General features: G+C 45.1%; 1 long non-coding RNA gene across 1 annotated transcript; it reads left to right on the plus strand.

Annotated features, from left to right (window-relative positions):
- The first annotated feature begins 2,319 nt into the window (after positions 1–2,319).
- LOC122142456 lies at positions 2,320–7,017 on the plus strand. Its single transcript, XR_006158618.1, has 4 exons — positions 2,320–2,393; positions 5,411–5,689; positions 6,179–6,271; positions 6,415–7,017. It is a non-coding gene; the product is annotated as an uncharacterized LOC122142456 (long non-coding RNA).
- Positions 7,018–20,151: the final 13,134 nt, after the last annotated feature.

Genomic DNA, 20,151 nt, shown 5'->3' on the forward strand with positions numbered 1-20,151 from the left:
GTATATTAATGATGTAACAGTCACAAAGACCATCACTGTTCCGGGCCAACCAGAAGCCGTGGATGACAGGGGAGGTCTACAGACTCCTGGAGACGTGGAATGCTGCCTTCAGAGCTGGAGATGAGGTGGGCCTGAGGACAGCCAGGGCCAACCTGTCCCACGGCATCAGAGAGGCTAAGATACAGTACTCCATGAGGATAGCCCATCGATTCAGCGACAGCAGAGACACTCGGAGCCTGTGACAGGGGATACAGACCATTACGGACTACAAGCCCCCACCGCGGACCTGTGACTGCACCATCTCCCTGCTGAACGAACTGAACGCCTTCTTTGCTCGCTTTGAGGCACAAAACAACTCCACTGCACAGACGACTCCACCTCCTCCCGGCGACCAGGTGATGATGCTGTCCCTGGACAGCATGAGGAGATCCCGCAGCAGGATCAACACACGCAAAGCTCTGGGTCCTGACAACATTCCTGGATGTGTACTGAAAGACTGTGCAGCGGAACTCACTGTCTTCACAGACATTTTTAAACATCTTGCTTAGTCAGGCTGTTGTCCCCACATGCTTCAAATCCGTCTCCATCCTGCTTCAATGACTACCGTCCAGTTGCACTTACCCCTATTCTCATAAAGTGCTTTGTACGGCTAGTCATGCAACACATCAACCCCCCCCCCCCCCCCACTCACGCATCTAGAGAAAAAAGACTCATACGTCAGAATGCTGGTCCAGCTGGGGTTCAACACTTCGCTGTGCAACTGGCTGTAAGACTTTCTGACTGGAAGACCTCAGGCAGTACGGGTCAGCAGCAACACATCCAGCACCATAACAATGAACACTGGGGCCCCCCAAGGATGTGTGCTGAGCCCCCTCCTCTTCACTCTGCTGACCCACGACTGCACACCGTCACACAACTCCAACCTCTTTCTTAAGTTTGAGGATGACATGACTGTGGTGGGTCTCATTAGCAACAGAGATGAGACAAACTACAGGAGCGAGGTGAGCCACCTGGCCGGGTGGTACAGTGACAACAATCTCTCTCTGAACTTGGAGAAGTCAAAGGAGATTGTTGTTGACTTCAGGAGAGTGCACACTCAGCATGCTCCTCTGACCATCAATGGTGCAACTGTGGAGAGAGTTAGCAGCACTAAGTTCATTGGGTGTGCACATCACAGAGGACCTCTCCTGGACTGAAAACACTGCAGCACTAGCCAAAAAAGTACAGCAGCGTCTCTACTTCCCCCACAAACGTAGAAGAGCCAGAGCCCGGCCCAATCATGTGCACCTTCTACAGAGGCACCATCGAGAGCATTCTGACGAGCTGCATCGCTGTGTAGTATGGTCCCTGCAACGCGTCCTGCCGGAAGACCCTTCAACGCATAGTGAGAGCAGCTGAGAAGATCGTTGGTGTCTCCCTCCCCTCCCTCCAGGACATTTATGGAACCTGTCTCACCCGTAAAGCCCTCTGCATCGCAGGAGATCCCACTCACCCGTCACACAGCTTCTTCAGTCTGCTGCCATCAGGGAGGAGACTGCGGAGTCTCCAGGCCAGGACCAGCAGACTGAAGGACAGCTTCATTCATCAGGCTGTCAGGAAGCTGAACTCCCTCCCGACCCCCCCCCCCCCCCCCCCCCTTTTCCCAATGCACCACTGAACTCTGAACCTCAGTCCCTACCCCCCGCCCCAAGCTACCACTAACACACTGGGACATGCACCAGACACTTTGTACAGCACTGGTCTGCTCACTACCTCATTCAGCTCTGATCATTCAACCTCCTCTTCTGTCAGTTTAAAATAAAGAACTACTGACCTCATTCAACACTCTTATCTTTTTTTTCATGACTGTATAGTTTAAAATTTAAGATGTGGAAGAACAGGGGTTCCCAATAATAGAATCTAAGTACCAGAATACCAGAGACAACATTACTACAATAGGCTACATCAGCGGTTCCCAATAATAGAATCTAAGTGCCCTGTGAAGTGGACCTCACCGGATATTCCGCCGTAATTCCAGTTTGAAGTGAGCTTATAAGTTCCATACAAAGGGCATTAAAGGGTGCGAGATGTAAATTTAAATAATATTTATTTACAGAGTATATTATGTCACACTTTTCTAGTAAGTTTCGTCTGTGTGTGAAGATGCTGCATAGTGCAATTCTGTGAATGATTGTTCCAAAGTGAAGTAAACTTCAATGGATTTCCCCTGCTCATGGAGTAGGGAGCAAAGAACACTGTGTAGGGAGTATGTCAATCGGAACACAGTTCATGCACGTAGCTCTCTTCTAATGAGCTGGTTATCTGAATCAGGTGTGTTAACTTAGTGAGACATGCAAAGGACATGCGAGGACTGGAATTGGGAACCACTGGGCTACATCATGTGTCATTCACCGGTGAGTAAACTGTATAGTACAGTTAGTAAAAGTACTACAATACCAGGAAGGAGGATCAGTTTGTTGATGTTTGTTTGCCATTCTCAGCCCGTCTGCACAGCATGCGTGAACGCGCTGATGACGTATCCTGTGTTATGGTATGCAAAACACATTGACAGGGAGGTAGGAAAGCCAATTAAAACACTTGGACCAAGCGTTTTGATTGGATGAACATTTCTTGGTCCTACGCCTTCCACAGAATATATAAATACAGATAAATAGATTTAGACCACTTAACTTTATGATTGCTATCGGGATGTGAAAAGACTTTCAACCAGCATTACAAAAAATGTTTCTGAAGACAATCACCTATTGCACTTTTAAGTAGTGGGGCTATCCGAGCCTGTTTAAATGCTGAGGGAAAGACACCAGTGTGAAAGTATGTGTTAAAGATGTGAGTTTATGCAGGTAAGATGTGTTTGACAGTTTGTGGTGTGAAGAATTGTGCACTGATGGTTGTAATTTTATTAATAAAGAATGTGGCAAAGTCCTCAGTTGTTAGAGTTGATAAAAGAGGGGGAGGAGGATGACAAAGGTGGGAAGAAAATATTTTAAAGGGGTCACAGGATGGTACATTTCCCTTTAAATGCTAATGAGCCCTGCTCACCCCGCCCCCTCTCCTGTGGGGTGACGCACAGTTCTCTGAGAGACTTTAAACTTTAGACCAGGGATCCTCAAATCTGGCCCACGAGATCCACTTTCCTGCAGAGTTTAGCTCTAACCCTAATCAAACACACCTGAGCATGCTAATCAGTGTCTTCAGGATCATTAGAAAAATCACAGGTAGGTGAGTTTGATCAAGGTTGGAGCTAAAAGCGCATTGGCCCTCCAGGGCAAGATTTGAGGAACCCTGCTTTAGATGCATAGGTCCGAATCTATAACTTCGGGTCCCGGGTCTGTTTAACATTGTGTGTAATACCCGTGCGATCTGAGTCATCGGACTCGGAGAACACCCGGCCATGATCAGACACTGCTTGTGTTTTTTGTAACATGCAACTTGTAAAATTACGAAAAGAAAAGTGTGAGCCAATCTCTCTCTCGCTCTCTCTGCCGTTAGAAGCAGAGTGCGCAGACTCAGAGTTAATGCAAGTGCACGCACGGTAATGATGGATACGGTCATTAGCGATGTGCGAAAAAAAGCTAAAAAACAACGAGTATAAAGAGGTAAAACCTACGGGCACCTCTTCTGTCTGGGCATCCTTCATGCATATTGTAGACGAACATCAGAAAAAAGTGAGTGCAGATGTTCGTCTATATATGCATGAAGGATGCTCTGCTTCGAGTCTGAATCTGACCACTAAAACTTTAAGATTAAACGGTTCATTTATATTATTATAAAAATGGGAGAAAATGTAAAGCGTAATGTAAAATAGCCTAAGAAAAGGCGCCACTGAAGATTACTAATACATGTGATGCACTGTTGAAGTTTGATTCAGCAAAAACTGGCACGTCGCATCTTTTAAAGCATACCAGGTCGTGTGGTAAAAATGTTTTGACCCAATCTTCAGTGGCGCCTTTTTTTTATTTTACATTACGCTTTACATATTCTCCCATTTTTATAATAATATAAATTAACCTTTAATCTTAAAGTTTTAGTGGTCAGATTCAGACTCGACGCAGAGCAGAGCACAGAGATGATAGCAAATAAATAACGTCAGCGGCCATGGCACTGAACGAGCAATCGTTATTATAGTTCAAAAGGGCAAACAGTCGAAGTTATTATGCGAGTTAACTCAAGTCAGAATGTACATGTGCACAGTTGCATTTGTCATCCGTCACCGTGACATCAAGTGGACTTTTGAAGCTGAAATAATGAGTGGATTAAGCTTGGACTTGGAATAACGAGAGGAATAACATGGATAACTTTCTTGTCGGAGGATTGTAATGCATCACAGGCAGTCACGTACAAGGAAGAGAGACTAAGCTCCTTAAATTAGGTAAGACAAAAAGTTGTATTTTTCACAACAGGTTTATTGATTTATAATAGGAATTTATTGTGGAATATGTGACAATTGGGTCCAGTCGGGTCTGTGTCTTCCCGGCAGGTTCGGGTCCAGCTTTCAAATAATAGATGGGTCCAGGTCAGGTCCGGGTAGGCATTTCTTGGATCTACACGGGTCCGGGTCCAGCTTTTGAAATAATAGACGGGTCCGGGTCGGTTCGGTGTAGTACATTACGGGTCTCTTTCGGGTTCGGGCACAAATTTTTGGACCCGTGAAGACCTCTAATTCCCTTCAAAAACAAATGCATACCACTGCGTCTTCAGCAGCTCAGATGTCGGGAGTAAATGATGACTGCTATGTTCATTACTACATCCATCAACAAAACACCTCAATTGCTTAGGAGATATTCTTGTCTACCCCTGCTCTGGGGTCGAAACAATGGTGGACCGATGACAGCTCACTCAGGGTGGGTCTAAGGTTAAACGCTGGTGTCATGTAAACATGTAAAAGTGAATTTTGCATCTGAAGACCCCTTTAAAGAGCATGCAAGAGTTAGACGAATTGTTAATATTGTTGTAGTAGTATGTCCTTTTAGCAGTGAAGACATTAGCAGAGAAGGAAAAGAAGAGTGACCGATACACATTAAGGTCCGTAGGATTTTTTGATTTGCGCCACACCTTTTCTGCAGCACTGAGCTTAGAACGATGCTCATAGAGAACATCAGATAGCCAGATTCCCCAGATCTGAATGCTGATTCCAATATTTGCTAATGCACTATAAAAATCAAAGTACCCATTAATGTTATTTAATTGACCTAAGCTAACCCAAACTAATAATTAACAGTTCCATTTAATAAACACTAACAGTGTATTGCCCATTGTTAGTTAATGCATTGAATATAGTTAACAAATGGAACCTTATTGTAAAGTGTTACCAAACATATTAATTTCAATCAATCAATCTTACTGACTCCAAAAGTCTGAATGGTAGTGTATGTCACACTTTGTAAGCACTTATTGTTCATGTATATCTTAGGTAAACTACTATGAAAAATCACAACACTAATTAAGGGATAAAACCAAAAATAAGAGGATAAACAAGACCTTTTGCAAGAAAAAGATGGCACCTGTGTGAAGGAGTGTCCAACAGACACATTTAAAGACTCCAGAGGGTGGCGCTGTCAGCCCTGTCACAGCTCCTGTCTGACCTGCCACAGCCCTGGAGTGAGAGACTGTAACAGATGCAGTGACTGAAGCCCGCAAATTTACAGGAAGTGCCTGGTGATCAGCTGCCTGGAAGGCCAATATGTTGATGGTGAGAAAGAACTCCTGCCATTTAACATGAGAAAAACAAACCAAACTTTGTCCTATAATTTAGCATTGATTTTCAAAATGTTTTACACTGAAATGTTTAGAAATAATTTTGGTGGGCTTCATTTAACATTTAACTAAATATATTGATTGAAAGTTTTTGACATTTTATTTTAACATACCAGATTTTAAATTATTATGGTTTCAATGTTATATTTTGGAAATCATTTAATTAACCTTTGTTGTGTGATCAGTATCCACTGCAATCCTATATACAGTAACTGCTTCAGAAGTCTAATAACATATAGAAAAAAAGACAAACTTTTAAGTTATGTATAATGTGAATATTTATCAGGTAAAATTAAAAATACTATTATTAATAATTCTTATTTTGGATTATCTTTCATTTTATATTTTGTTATCCGCTTGTGTCATTTTTATTTTATAGCAGTTAGACACAATAACTATGTCTTTTTTTTTCTTACTCCGAAAGAGGGAAGTCACACTTGCCATTATGATAGATCCTGCCTGACATTACAGTCCCAAGGCTCAGAATTGCATCACATGTGCTACCAGTACCCAACAGGTTAGCTTTCCTTTCCCTCTCACCTGATAAACAGATTATCAATGTTCCCTTTTATTAGTTCCTTCTTAAAAAGAACTTGCTGAATAAATAAGACATTTGCCTATTTAATAGGTTCTTCGCACCTCTGTTTGCTTTCTCAACAGGATACATGTTGGAGCAGGAGGCCGTGTGTGTAGACTGCTGTCCTCTTGGCTTTTATTAGAATGTGTCTATGTCAGTTTGAGGCACCACAGTGTGTAGATCAATGTCCACAGCACTTTTACGAGAGCAAGCACAGCTGCAGACAGTGCGACACCAGCTGCAAATCCTGCACAGGTGCATCTCTTTCATTTTCATACTTTTTGAGATTAAATCATGTAGTACCAATATATCTTCATTCTTATCATTATGGGCCATGGGCCTTCTTTGATAAAAATTGTATTGCAAACAGACAGATCTGGATCTGTTTGCTGGACTATATAACATTTCATTGTGCTAAAAGGCATGCTATAGATATAACAATGAAATAACGCCTGTTGACCGAGTTACCAAGGAGGTACAGTATATATAAAATCTCTGAGGAAGCTGCTTGACAAAGGATTCCTGGAAAAACAAAACTGGAAACCAAGTAGTTAGTAGGTACTAAGCCTCTAGTGTGAGTTACATCCCTATTAAATTAGAACTCAATGAGAACTAAATTTGACTTTCCACTTTTTATTTTAAAACAGCCAAAATCTGGGCCCATATTCACAAAACATTTCATCTTACCACTAAGAGTTCTCCCTAATAGCAGTAAAAGTTTTTGTCTCTTAAAACCTATTCACAAAGCTGCTGAGACAAACTTTTACTAAGGAATAGAGAGAAGTCTTAAGCTAAAAGAAAGAGCGGGGTTGACCTCGTTGCTATGGATGATGTCAGCATGCTTACTATGCCCATTGTGATTGGCTGATAGTCTCTGTCAGAGATTTATTCATAGAAATATTGTAGAGCATGATGTTGCCATATACAAAGGTTTAAAAATAAAAATGTTGCCACATTCAAATAAAGATTTTAAAATGTAAGCTAAGTGTCAATAATTAAACAAGTAAATGTTCAGCTAATTGTCAGCCTCTTAAATGTATGCTTCTCGTAAACAATTAGTGAATATGCATAGAAACAGTAGAATAATAGAATAGAGTAGAATAATCATGGCTGATAGTAATACATTCAAACATAAAAAAAAAAAAACTAGATGCAAGAACGTCTCGGTTACGTATTGTAACCCTCGTTCCCTGAAGGAGGGAACGTAAATGTCACGTCAGATGACCAACGAATTGGGATCTCGCTTAGAGAGACCAATCCATTTAGACTGTAAACTAAATGAGCCAATGCATATTGGCATGCGATTATTGCATCGAGCTGCCGCTGATCACAGCATGAGTATAAGTAGGCAGAGGGTGCAGCGCATATTTAGGTTTTCGCTGAGGAGCTAAGCCGGTGACCCAGCCACTCAGCGGTGCTACAGAAGCTGTGGTGACATGAAGTGACGTCTCCATTTCCTCCTACAGGGAACGAGGGTTACAATACATAACTGAGATGTTCCCTTTCAGTCGGTCACTCTCTACGTCACTTTGGATAACCGACGATTTGGGATCCCTACCAAAGGGCCACAGGTACTGCCCCTTCCAGTGTCCCGTGGAACCCTCCTGCGCCCTACTTTTTGGCGTAGGCCAGGGCTTACCACAAGAAGACTAGCTACTGCTGCTATGGTACTACCCACTCAGTAAGACTGGAAAACACTGGGAAAACGTACCCTTACCACTTGGGACAGACACGTTGCGGAAGCTCTACTCTTCCCGAAGGAGACTTCGGAAGCACTTACACATATGAATAACCATTTAGGAGCATATGGAAGACTTGAGGTGATTGTAACCCTCTTGGAAAATAGCAGGAAGTTTGCAGGTGAAACACAGGCTCTGTAGCTGTACTGTGGATTTTACACATATGTGATCCACTTGGGTCACTACATATGGAACCCAGCCCAGTCCTGGTTCTCACGGATTCTCACGTCTGGCTACCGAGGGGACAGAGGAGCTCGACAGGAGTACACGATATGGACTCTCGGAAGCGGTTTTAGCAAGCCGACCTGAAGCTGGGGCCTCTCAGTGCTTATGCCCGTTTGAGGTGAGAACACAGGAGGATGCAACACTTCTAGTCGAGTGAGCTCGCAACCTGAACGGGCAGGGCACACCCTGTGCCTGATAAGCCAGGGTGATGGCATCCACTATCCAGTGGGCCATACTCTGCTTAGGGATGGCATTCCCTCCTGTTGGCCTCTTTGACAGACAATGAGCTGGTCTGAGGTCCTGAAGCCTCGTGTCCTGTCTATGTAGCATCTCAATGCCCGGACGGGACAAAGCAAAGCTAGGGCTGGATCTGCCTCCTCCGGGGGCAGTGCTTGCAGGCTCACCACTTGATCCCTGAAGGGAGTAGTGGGAACCTTGGGCACATAGCCGGGCTGGGGCCTCAGGCCCGAACTCTAGGCATGAATCGTCGACCAAAAATGCATGCCCCTACCCTCTTGATGGAGGCCAATACAAGCAGAAGCACAGTTTTCATTGACAGAAACTTCAGCTCGACTGTCTGCAAAGGCTCAAATGGTCACTGCTGTAGTGCTCTGAGCACTAGAGACAGGTCCCAAGAAGGTATAGAGGGGGGCCGTGAAGTATTTAGCCTTCTTGCCCCCTCAAGGAACCTGATAATCAGGTCATGCTTCCCCACCGACTTCCCTTCCACAGGGTCATGGTTGGCAGCAATTGCAGCCACATAGACTTTAAGGATGAAGGAAGACAGCCTTCGCTCCAACCCCTGCTGCAGAAAGGACAGCGTGACTCTGACTGGACGGGGGTCTTCTCGGTGAGAAGAATCCCACTCGATGAACAGGTTCCACTTCAAGGCGTAAGTGTGTCTCGTAGACGGTGCTCTCGCCGAAGTGATGGTGTCAACTACCTCTTGGGGTAGGTTACCTAGAACCTCTGCGTCACCACAAGGTGCCCCGTCTCTGAGTCAGTAGATTCTTCCTCAGAAGGAATCTGCCAAGGAGGGGCTGTTTACGAGGAGCATCAATTCCGGGAACCAAGTCCGAGTGGGCCAGTAAGGCAGCACGAACAGGACCTGCTCCTCATCCTCCCTGATCTTGCAGTGTCTGTGCAAGACGAATCACTGGGGGAAATGAATACTTGTGAAGGCCCTGCGGCCAGCTGTGTGCCAGTGCATCCGTGCCGAGTGTTCAGAGTGTAGAACAACTGGCAGTGAGAGGTTTCTGGAGTGGCAATCAGGTCTACCTGAGCAGCTCTGAAATTACTTCAAATCAGCTGGACCGTCTGGGGATGGAGTCTCCATTCTCCTGGGAGCGCAGCTCATGACAGCTCGCCGGCTGCCTGGTTGTGCAGACCAGGAATGTGAATGGCACGAAGCGACCTCAGATGCTTCTGACTCCAGAGGAGGAGGTGGCCGACGAGATGCGACGGGAGCGTAGAACACCTTATAGGTTGATGTACACAACGGTTGCAGTGTTGTCTGTGCAGACCATTACATGCTTGCCTTATAAGCACCCTTTGAGACACAACAAGGCAAGGCACACTGCCAGCAACTCTAGGCAATTGATGTGCCAGTGCAGTTGGGGGCCCGTCCAAACCCCTGACACTGCAAGCCGGTCAAACATGGCCCCCCAGCTGGTGTTAGAGGGATCTGTGTGAACCACAGGATGCCTGGAGACCTGTTCCAGGAACACTCCTGCCTGGAGAAACACAATGTCTGACCACGGGGTGAAGGTTTGGCAGCAGGCCGGTGTGACTCAGACCTGGTGAGTGCAATGTAGCCACGCCCACCTCAGGATTCGGCCATGGAGCCAGTGTTAAAGTGGTCTCATATGAAGCAGTCCCAGCAGCGTGACCATGGAAAAAAAAACGCCCAATGCATCACAGAGACAACACTTCCTGCTATTGAGGACATCCAGAGAAAACACTGTCTACGTCTAGCTCGCAGCATTCTTAAAGGGATAGTTCACCCAAAAATGAAAATTATGTCATTAATGAATCATCCTCATGTCGTTCCAAACCCGTGAGACCTCCGTTCATCTTCGGAACACAGTATAAGATATTTTAGATTTAGTCCGAGAGCTTTCTGTTCCTCCATTGAGAATGTATGTACGGTATACTGTCCACGTCCAGAAAGGCAATAAAAACATATTCAAAGTAGTCCATGTGACATCAGAGGGTCCGTTAGAATTTTTTGAAGCATCGAAAAATACATTTTGGTCCAAAAATATCAAAAAACTACGACTTTATTCAGCATTGACTTCTCTCCCCGGGTCTGTTATAAGCGCGTTCACAACACTGCAGTTTAGTGATATCCGGTTCGTGAACGAATCACTCGATGTAACCGGATCTTCTTGAACCAGTTCACCAAATCGAACTGAATCGTTTGAAACGGTTCGCGTCAACAATAAGCATTAATCCACAAATGACTTAAGCTTTTAACTTTTTTAACGTGGCTGACACTCCCTCTGAGTTCAAATAAACCAATATCCCAGAGTAATTCATTTACTCAAACAGTACACTGACTGAACTGCTGACCGAGCCAGATAACGAACGAAACATTGACTCGTTCTTGAGTCAAGAACCGTTTCTGTCGGACCTCTCAATGGAGGAACAGAAAGCTCTCGGACTAAATCTAAAATATCTTATACTGTGTTCCGAAGATGAACGGAGGTCTTACGGGTTTGGAACGACATGAGGGTGAGTCATTAATGACATAATTTTCATTTTTGGGTGAACTATCCCTTTAAGGACTCCTTTCACCCTGACCATAGACTGTTTAACCTCCTGCCCTCTGGGAGGCGCTTCAGGAGCCTCCGGACAAGGACCAGCAGACTCAGGAACTGCTTTTTCCCTACAGCTGTCTCCTTACTGAATTCTGCCCACTGACCCCCCACCCCCCTACACACACACACCACTAAACACTTCTCACCCCTTCTCATCACTACATCTGGTTTACAACAACAACAAAAAACAGTTACACTTGTTATTACTTGCACTACTATCTATTCATTCATACAGAATACTGAATAATCAGTTTGCACACTGGAATATTTTTCTATGCACTTTTTTACTGTCCATTGCACTAGTGTAAATGTTCATATATTTATAGTTTCTGCTTATAGTGTACATACACTTATTACATAATCCATCTGTATAGTATGTTCATAGTACACATATCTGTATATCATGCTGATAGTATTTAAAAAAACTGTAAATTATGTCCATAGTACTGCCTTATCTGTATATTTATTTTACATTTGTAACATATTGTAGACACTGTATATCCTGTACATACTGCTTATTGCATTTCTGGTTAGATGCTAACTGCATTTCGTTGCCTTGTACCTTACATGTGCAATGACAATAAAGTTGAATCTAATCTAATCTAATATGCCCCAGGAGCCTCTGAAACTGTTTCAGTGGGACCGCAATCCTGCCCTTGAACATATTCAGGCAGTTCAACACCAACTGAGCACTTCCTTGCATGAGGCATGCTCGACCAAATCCAACTCCATACCGAGAAAAGATATCCTCTCCAAGGAGAGTTTGCTCTTTTCCCAGTTGACCCGAAGGCCCAACCATCTGAGGTGCAAGAGCACCAAGTCCCTGTGTGCACACAACTGATCGTGAGACTGAGCTAGTGCGAGCCAGTCGTTGAGGTAGTTGTAAATGTGGACGCCCTGTTCTCTCAGAGGAACCAGGGCTGCCTCCATAACTTACATGAAGAAATGGGGTGACAGGGACAGCCCAGAGAGCAGGAGCTGGTACTGATATGCTCGTCCTTCATATGCGATCCACAGCAATGGTCAGTGATGCAGAAGGATCGACACATGAAAGTACGCGTCCTTTGGGGTCAATCGCTGCAAACCTATCTCAGGGATGGATGCACCCGAAGATGCGTTCCTGTGTCAATAAGTTGGTAACCAGTGGAGGGCCCGGTTCAAGACATGCAGGTCCAAGATCGGTCGTAACCCACCGCCTTTCTTGGGCACAACGAAGTAGGGGCTGTAAAACCCCATCTCCATATTGGCTGGAGGGATCGGCTCTATTGCATCCTTCGCCAGTAGGACTGCGATCTATGCACACAAGACAGGAGCATCAGCTGCCCTCACTGATGTGCAGCGGATGCCGCTGAACTTGGGGGGACGCTAGGCAAACTGAATCGCATAGCCAAGTCTGATGGTCTGCAGGAACCAGCGAGACGGTATGGGTAGCCAGATACCCTGACACTACACAAATTGGACCAGCAGGACCCCCGACGAACCTGCGGTGGGGCAGCGAGGTGGAACGCAGGGACCTGAAGAGGAGTCTGAGTGTGCAGTGCAACACTTACCTGGTTCCACGGTTTGGGATGGGTCGCTGCAGCCGACGGACAGGTGGAGGCAACAGCTGCCCGCCAGGCAGAAGGTCAGACCGCCTCAGTCTGCTCCTGTGCAGCCGAGAACTGCTGGGCCATGTTCTCGACTGCGTCACCAAATAGGCCGGTCTGGGACAACGGGACCTTGAGGAACTGAACTTTTTCAGCGTCCCTAATGTCGACCAGACACAACCAGAGGTGATGCTCCAGGACCATAAGTGTGGACATCACACGACCCAGAGAACTCGCTGTGACCTTTGTTGCTCGGAGTGCAAGTTCAGTTGCGGTTCGGAGCTCTTTCAGAACTTCTGGATAGTGAGCACCCTCATGCAGGTACCTCAGTGCTTTAGCCTGAAGAACCTGCATTAACGCCGTAGCGTGTAAGGCAGAGGAAGCTTCTCAACAGGCCACATAAGCATCGCCGGACAGGCCAGACAAGTACTGGCCCTGCTGGGTGGAGGCAGTATTAGGACACAACTGCATCGTAACCAACCGCTCCACCGGGGGGACTCCCGTATACCCCCTAGCTGCTCCACCATCGAGAGTGGTGAGGGAGGAGGAGTGAAGCGCGGACCACATTGAAGAACCAATCATCCAACCTTGGGGGCTCGGGACATGGTGGAAGTCTCCACTCGAGCCCTACCCCCACGGCAGCCTGGAAAAGCATAGCTCTTATTTCCAGATCTGATTCTGGCATTGCTACAGTCCCAAAGGACAGCAGCGCAGCCGAATCTTCCTATCCAGAAAGCTCTGGCTCACTCTCCGATGCAGTGATCAACATCCAGTCATCAAGAGAAGCGCCAAAGGATACTGCTGGCAGCTCCTTGTAGAGGGCCCAGCACTCCATTGGCAGCTCAACTGGTTGCGGAGTGCAAGAGGAACGATGGTCCCCCGAGGGTTGGTTCCCTTGGGAATGCTAGCATGTCTCCAACATAGTGATAACACTCGTTGCCTTCTCTGGGGCAGCTCAACCAGGTCTCATCCCATTCGTCAATATTTGTGATATCACAAATCCCGGAAAATATGCGTTTTAGTCCAAACAAGTCGTTTGTTGTAGGATTTGAAAAGTGATTTCTGTTAAATAAAATATCTCCTTTGGAATTGGACTTTGAGCTTTGTTACTTTGCAGATCTTTTTTATGCTCAAACAGCAACATTACAAACTAACTAAAGTTGAAAAAGTGAAAAAGCATAATAGGACCCCTTTAACATTGTCATGTACAGTACTATGCCAATCCCTTCAAGAGTTGTCATGACAGAACTACTATTTCTACCAGAAAGACTCAGGAGGTAGAGATAAGACTGAAGTATTTATTTACAACAACAAAAAATATAATTATTTTGGCGTAGGCCCCATCCGTAGCGTGGATCTGAAGTTTGTAGATACCAGCTAATCCTGCCGAAGACGAAGGCAGGGCGGAGCCTACCCCCCGCATGGACACGGCCAACCTGGTGGTGGTGGGGAGGATGGAGGGAAATGACAGCGGCGGTATCTGCAAACACAAATAGGATGTGAGTAGTGCGCTTTTATATCCATCGTGTTGAAAGCCGATTGGCTAGACCTTAATTGTAATGTGACGTGACATTTAGTCTTCCTAGTAGAACTTACGCTACGCTTCCATTTCTACCAGAAAGACTCAGGAGGTAGAGATAAGGCTGAAGTATTTATTTACAACAACAAAAAATATAATTATTTTGGCGTAGGCCCCATCCGTAGCGTGGATCTGAAGTTTGTAGATACCAGCTAATCCTGCCGAAAACGAAGGCAGGGCGGAGCCTACCCCAAAAGAAAGAAGAATAGTGTAATACGCACCAGATGAAGTATTTCTTAGAGGATCCTGGAACATGAACGAAAGAGATAAATTGAGATAATTAGCCAGACATAAGAATACAACATCAGATTATAGCTAAAGTATTAGCTTATATGGCAATGAAGATAGACCACAGAGCCTTTGAGAGAGGCCACGATAGGCCGGACAGTGAGAGAGAGAGGCAGGCCACGATAGGCCCGGACAGTGAGAGAGAGAGGCAGGCCACGATAGGCCGGACAGTGAGGCAGGCCACAATAGGCCGGACAGTGAGAGAGAGAGGCAGGCCACAATAGGCCGGACAGTGAGAGAGAGAGGCAGGCCACGATAGGCCGGACAGTGAGGCAGGCCACAATAGGCCGGACAGTGAGAGAGAGAGGCAGGCCACGATAGGCCGGACAGTGAGAGAGAGAGGCAGGCCACGATAGGCCGGACAGTGAGGCAGGCCACGATAGGCCGGACAGTGAGAGAGAGAGGCAGGCCACAATAGGCCGGACAGTGAGAGAGAGAGGCAGGCCACGATAGGCCGGACAGTGAGGCAGGCCACAATAGGCCGGGACAGTGAGAGAGAGAGGCAGGCCACGATAGGCCGGACAGTGAGAGAGAGAGAGGCAGGCCACGATAGGCCGGACAGTGAGGCAGGCCACGATAGGCCGGACAGTGAGGCAGGCCACGATAGGCCGGACAGTGAGGCAGGCCACGATAGGCCGGACAGTGAGGCAGGCCACGATAGGCCGGACAGTGAGGCAGGCCCCGGCGGGCCACAGTGGTTAACGGCCCCAGCGGGCCACAGTGGTTAATGGCCCCGGCGGGCCACAGTGGGAACGGCCCCGGCGGGCCACAAAAGAAAGCCAAGAAGGCCGCAGAGAAAAGGCCTAGCTAGGCCGCAGAGGAGGATGTCCAAATTGACCATAGTGAGAAAGCCAAGAGGCCGTAGAATGAAGTGAAATGCAGTATGCACAGAGAGGAAGGCCATGTAATTAGACCACGGTGGGAACACCATGAGATGGGTATCAGAAGGGAAGGCCACGAAAGATGGGCCACAAAAAGAAAGGACAAGTTAAGCCACAGTAATCAGAGGTTGTTGGGAGTAATATGAAGAGGAATTGTACCACCACCATTATTTGCATATAGATTACCTTGAGGACAGCTTGATATACCTTAAAATGTTTAGTATTTCAGGTCTAATGTGGAATTCAAATGCGGAGGATGACCATCTTCCCAGTAGCTTCATATCTGATGTTTGTACTCCGAGTTCAGCAGCATTAGTGACCAGTGTATAGAAGCGGTGACAGACCGCAGCTTCTAAACGTGACTACATTGAGCTGAACCAGCCGCAGAGACAAAGGCCCCGATAGGCCGTGAAAGAACGCTACAAGAGGCCGTAGAGAGTATAGCTGCTAAGGCCATGACGGAAGCCTGCGAGAGGCGGTAGAAGAGTAAATGTAATGAATAGGTGTAACACCACCACCACCAGTATTTGCTTAATTTACCTTAAACACACACATTACATTACGTTGATAGGCAATGTACTTTTCTTTAAGCTATGTGATGTGAAAGCCTTGTGTGTAGATGACAACGATAGACCATTGTGTGTGAAAAACCATGATAAACTGGACATGGGGAGCATGTGAGAAGTAGTCACCGCCAGTAGTTTGCTAAGAGTATTATACTGTACCTTGAGCATTACGTGAAATAAAGCCTGATCTTGACGGATATCCGATGAGGAGGATCATGTATATAGCAGCCTGATGGCAAATTACAGGAATTCTAAACCACCTCATTGAGTAAGAAAGGTGATTAGGTTAATTGATAAGAGGTAGAATTAGGGTTCTAGCAGACATAAGAGCATATACACAGATACAATTCTTTAGGTTAGACTCCTGAGCACTCTTGATAAAACTCCATCTAACTGCCAGAAACTGCAGAGCAACCTATCCCCCCCCCACCAAAAAAAAAAAAAAAATAGAAAATGAGCCAGATCAGCATGACCATAAAAAGAGATACTCAATTTAAGCAAAGTCGTTGTGACATGTGAAGGCCACAATAGGCCAAACTTCATAAACTGTAATGGACACCATCCCTGATGACCATCATAGCAGAGTTATGCAAAGTGCCTCAGCAGTCTGTGTAAGGTGAAGGCAGCAACAGCCGGGTAAGACCAAACAAGCCTCGATTATAACTTAAAGTCTGCGTGAAATCAAAATTGACTTTACCAACACACATGGCTAGTATTGATGTAAATTATCTGTGCAAGTTAATCCGCTGAAAAAGAAAAAGAAATAATCTTCTTTGTAATCCTTAATCAAAATCTGAACATTTACTTCCGCTGTGGAATGGCATTCCTTTTCTAATGACGTCAGTTTGACGGCATGGGCAGAATATCCTTAAACACACCCCTCCAGCCATTAGTTTGCGATAAGTGAAAAACAGACTAGAAGTGCAAACAAAAACCATGCCCTCTATTCAATATTCTGTTTCAGCTGGAAATACGTCACCACACTAAAATAAAGTCAGCAGCGACCTCCAGTTCACGTGGACTTTAAAGATGAGCCTACTCTAACCTAGAACTCAAATGAAAGATGACCATATACATCAGCTTGATAGAGCCTGCTTCATAATAGCGCCAGTCCAAAGAGTGACCTGTGTAAAGATGAGGTGAGAGCCAAAGTTCTCTGCATCTGCAGCCATGGAATTCCCACGAAGCTTGATGACTCCATATAACCATGGGAACCCGACGAGTGACCCCCATTCCTATACGAGGCATTCAGAATTATTGTAGATAGATGCAGATGAAACAATGACTGAATCAACAAAAACAAAAGCATATGATTAAGACAAAAAATACTTAAAGGTGTGCAAAACATAGCCCATTTTTCAGAAGGAATAATGCGAGCAACGATCTTTATCAGTAGGCTATAAAGATTGCAAGCCTTTAATAACAAGCCTTAAAATTTCTTATTACGAAAGAGTTGTTCCAAACATTGAATGTATTAGTTTGATTAACATCTTGATCATGCTAGTTTGCTAGATAAACCATCACGCAACACCAAACGCTTTATCTTAAACGTTTGAGCAAATAACCTTGCAGAGAATAAAATGTATGCCCAAGCGCATAAAACAAAAATTATACTTATAAGGTGTAGGCTGATGAAAGCGAGATGCCGAAAGAGACCGTCAGCAGGCCCAGAGAGATTTCATGCGTGCAGGTTCACGTGAGCGTACAGATGAAATATTTTGTTGATAGAGACACAAGCAGCGCCGACACGACAGCTCGGAAAGCACAGGCGTTGCCATGTCCTCGATTTTTCTGAGGAATTGGGATATTGTAACACTGTTGCTGCGGGTTGCTTTACATGTCCGCGAGTTGAAGCGACCCCAATAATGTGATATTTAGCGCCTGGAATGTGAATTTTTTTTATTTTATTTTTTTTCGTCAGGGAACCCTTCTCGAAACGCGATTGGGATAGTTTTGAGTAGCAATTGGTGGTTTTGAAAAAACCTGGCAACACTGGAAAGCACTCGGAACTCAGCCAACGTTTCACTTCCTCTGCCGAGAAAACTCCGAAGCCTGTGTATCATCCAAGACTACTAACGACCAAAAACATTCACGACACCAGAGCAAAGCCAACTATCTAATGTGCATCTTGAGAGGAATGTCAAACTCGCAATAGCTTGCAGGAAACGAACTTAACTGCAAGTAACCCAGTGAAAATCAGGCAATAGCCTAAACGACAGTTTGCGCAAAAATGACAGCGGCGGTATCTGCAAACACAAATAGGATGTGAGTAGTGCGCTTTTATATCCATCGTGTTGAAAGCTGATTGGCTAGACCTTAATTGTAATGTGACGTGACATTTAGTCTTCCTAGTAGAACTTACGCTACGCTTCCATTTATGTGAAAAGAAATCTGCTTTAAAAATATGACATGTTTGAACTCAGCCAGAATGTGTGTGTTGAGAAACACCATTGCAGTCAAACTGTGTGTCTTTACACGTACCAAATAAACGTGGCAAAAACTGACGCCTTAACACGGCTAAAATGTGTGTGTCTACACATACAAAAGAAACGCGTTTAAAATTGCCGTGTTAACACGGGCAAATTGTGCGTGTTGACACGGTCAAATTTCACACGTTCCGTTTAAAGACTTATGGCCCCGTCTGCCTTCCATACGTGGCTGACTCATTGTTGACGCGTTGCTGGTTGGATGAAGTTAGAAACCAACATACTCAGGGTTTATGTTATCTGATGCGTGTGATCACGCTTATGTTTATTATTTTGTTGTGCTGAATAAATTGCCTTGAGCCTCAGTCACGCCGACTCCGACTTCTTCCTTCTCCCCTAACACGAACTGTATCACAGTAAATAAATACAGGAGCATCTCAATAAATTAGAATGTCTCTATGGGGTTCAGGTCTGGTGAGTTTGCTGGCCAGTCAAGCACACCAACACCATGGTCATTTAACCAACTTTTGGTGATTTTGGCAGTGTGGGCAGGTGCCAAATCCTGCTAGAAAATGAAATCAGCATCTTCAAAAAGCTGGTCAGCAGAAGGAAGCATGAAGTGCTCCAAAATTTCTTGGTAAACGGGTGCAGTGACTTTGGTTTTCAAAAAACACAATGGACCAACACCAGCAGATGACATTGCACCCCAAATCATCACAGACTGTGGAAACTTAACACTGGACTTCAAGCAACTTGGGCTATGAGCTTCTTCACCCTTCCTTCAGTCTCTAGGACCTTGGTTTCCAAATAAAATACAAAACTTGCTCTCATCTGAAAAGAGGACTTTGGACCACTGGGCAACAGTCCAGTTCTTCTTCTCCTTAGCCCAGGTAAGATGCCTCTGACTTTGTCTGTGGTTCAGGAGCGACAACTGTAGCCAAATTCCTTGACACATCTGTGTGTGGTGGCTCTTGATGCCTTGACCCCAGCCTCAGTCCATTCCTTGTGAAGTTCACTCAAATTCTTGAATTGATTTTGCTTGAAAATCCTCATAAGGCTGCGGTTCTCTCGGTTGGTTGTGCATCTTTTTCTTCCACACTTTTTCCTTCCACTCAACTTTCTGTTAACATGCTTGGATACAGCACCCAAAATCCAAGATATGTTGTCAAAATGGCCCTAGTATTTGTTTTTTTTTATTTAAACCAAAAGATATTTAGTAATATTTTCTGCAAGGCTACCAACAGTTCCGTTCAGCCCACAGCTAAAGGGTTTTGTGCGTCTCTAAGGAACACGAATCCAGGGATTTGAACAAATTGCTTGAGTGATTCAGTGGCCCAATCTTGCTTGTTCATGAACAAATCAACTGTTTTGAATGAATCAGTTCTATGAACGCTTCTGTGATAAAGCAGTGATTTGCTATCACTTACTGGTGGCATTAATGTCATAGAGTAGGCATATCATTTCATTTCATATTTCTATATTCCATTTTTTAATTCATATTTTAAATTCCAACAGAACAAACAGAAAACAAAAATGAAACAAAACAAAAAGCTTAGGCAGACCATAAATGCACAGCTGTCAATTTAGTTCTTATTAAGATAAAATCAAAGAAATCGATGTCACAGGGGAAGATACAGTACATAAACATTAACAGCAATAGGCTTCTTGTTTTGAGCCATGACAATAGTTTTCAAGAACAATGTAGGCAATC

This window comes from Cyprinus carpio, chromosome B25 (genome assembly GCF_018340385.1).
Source record: "Cyprinus carpio isolate SPL01 chromosome B25, ASM1834038v1, whole genome shotgun sequence".
Lineage (NCBI taxonomy): Eukaryota > Metazoa > Chordata > Actinopteri > Cypriniformes > Cyprinidae > Cyprinus > Cyprinus carpio.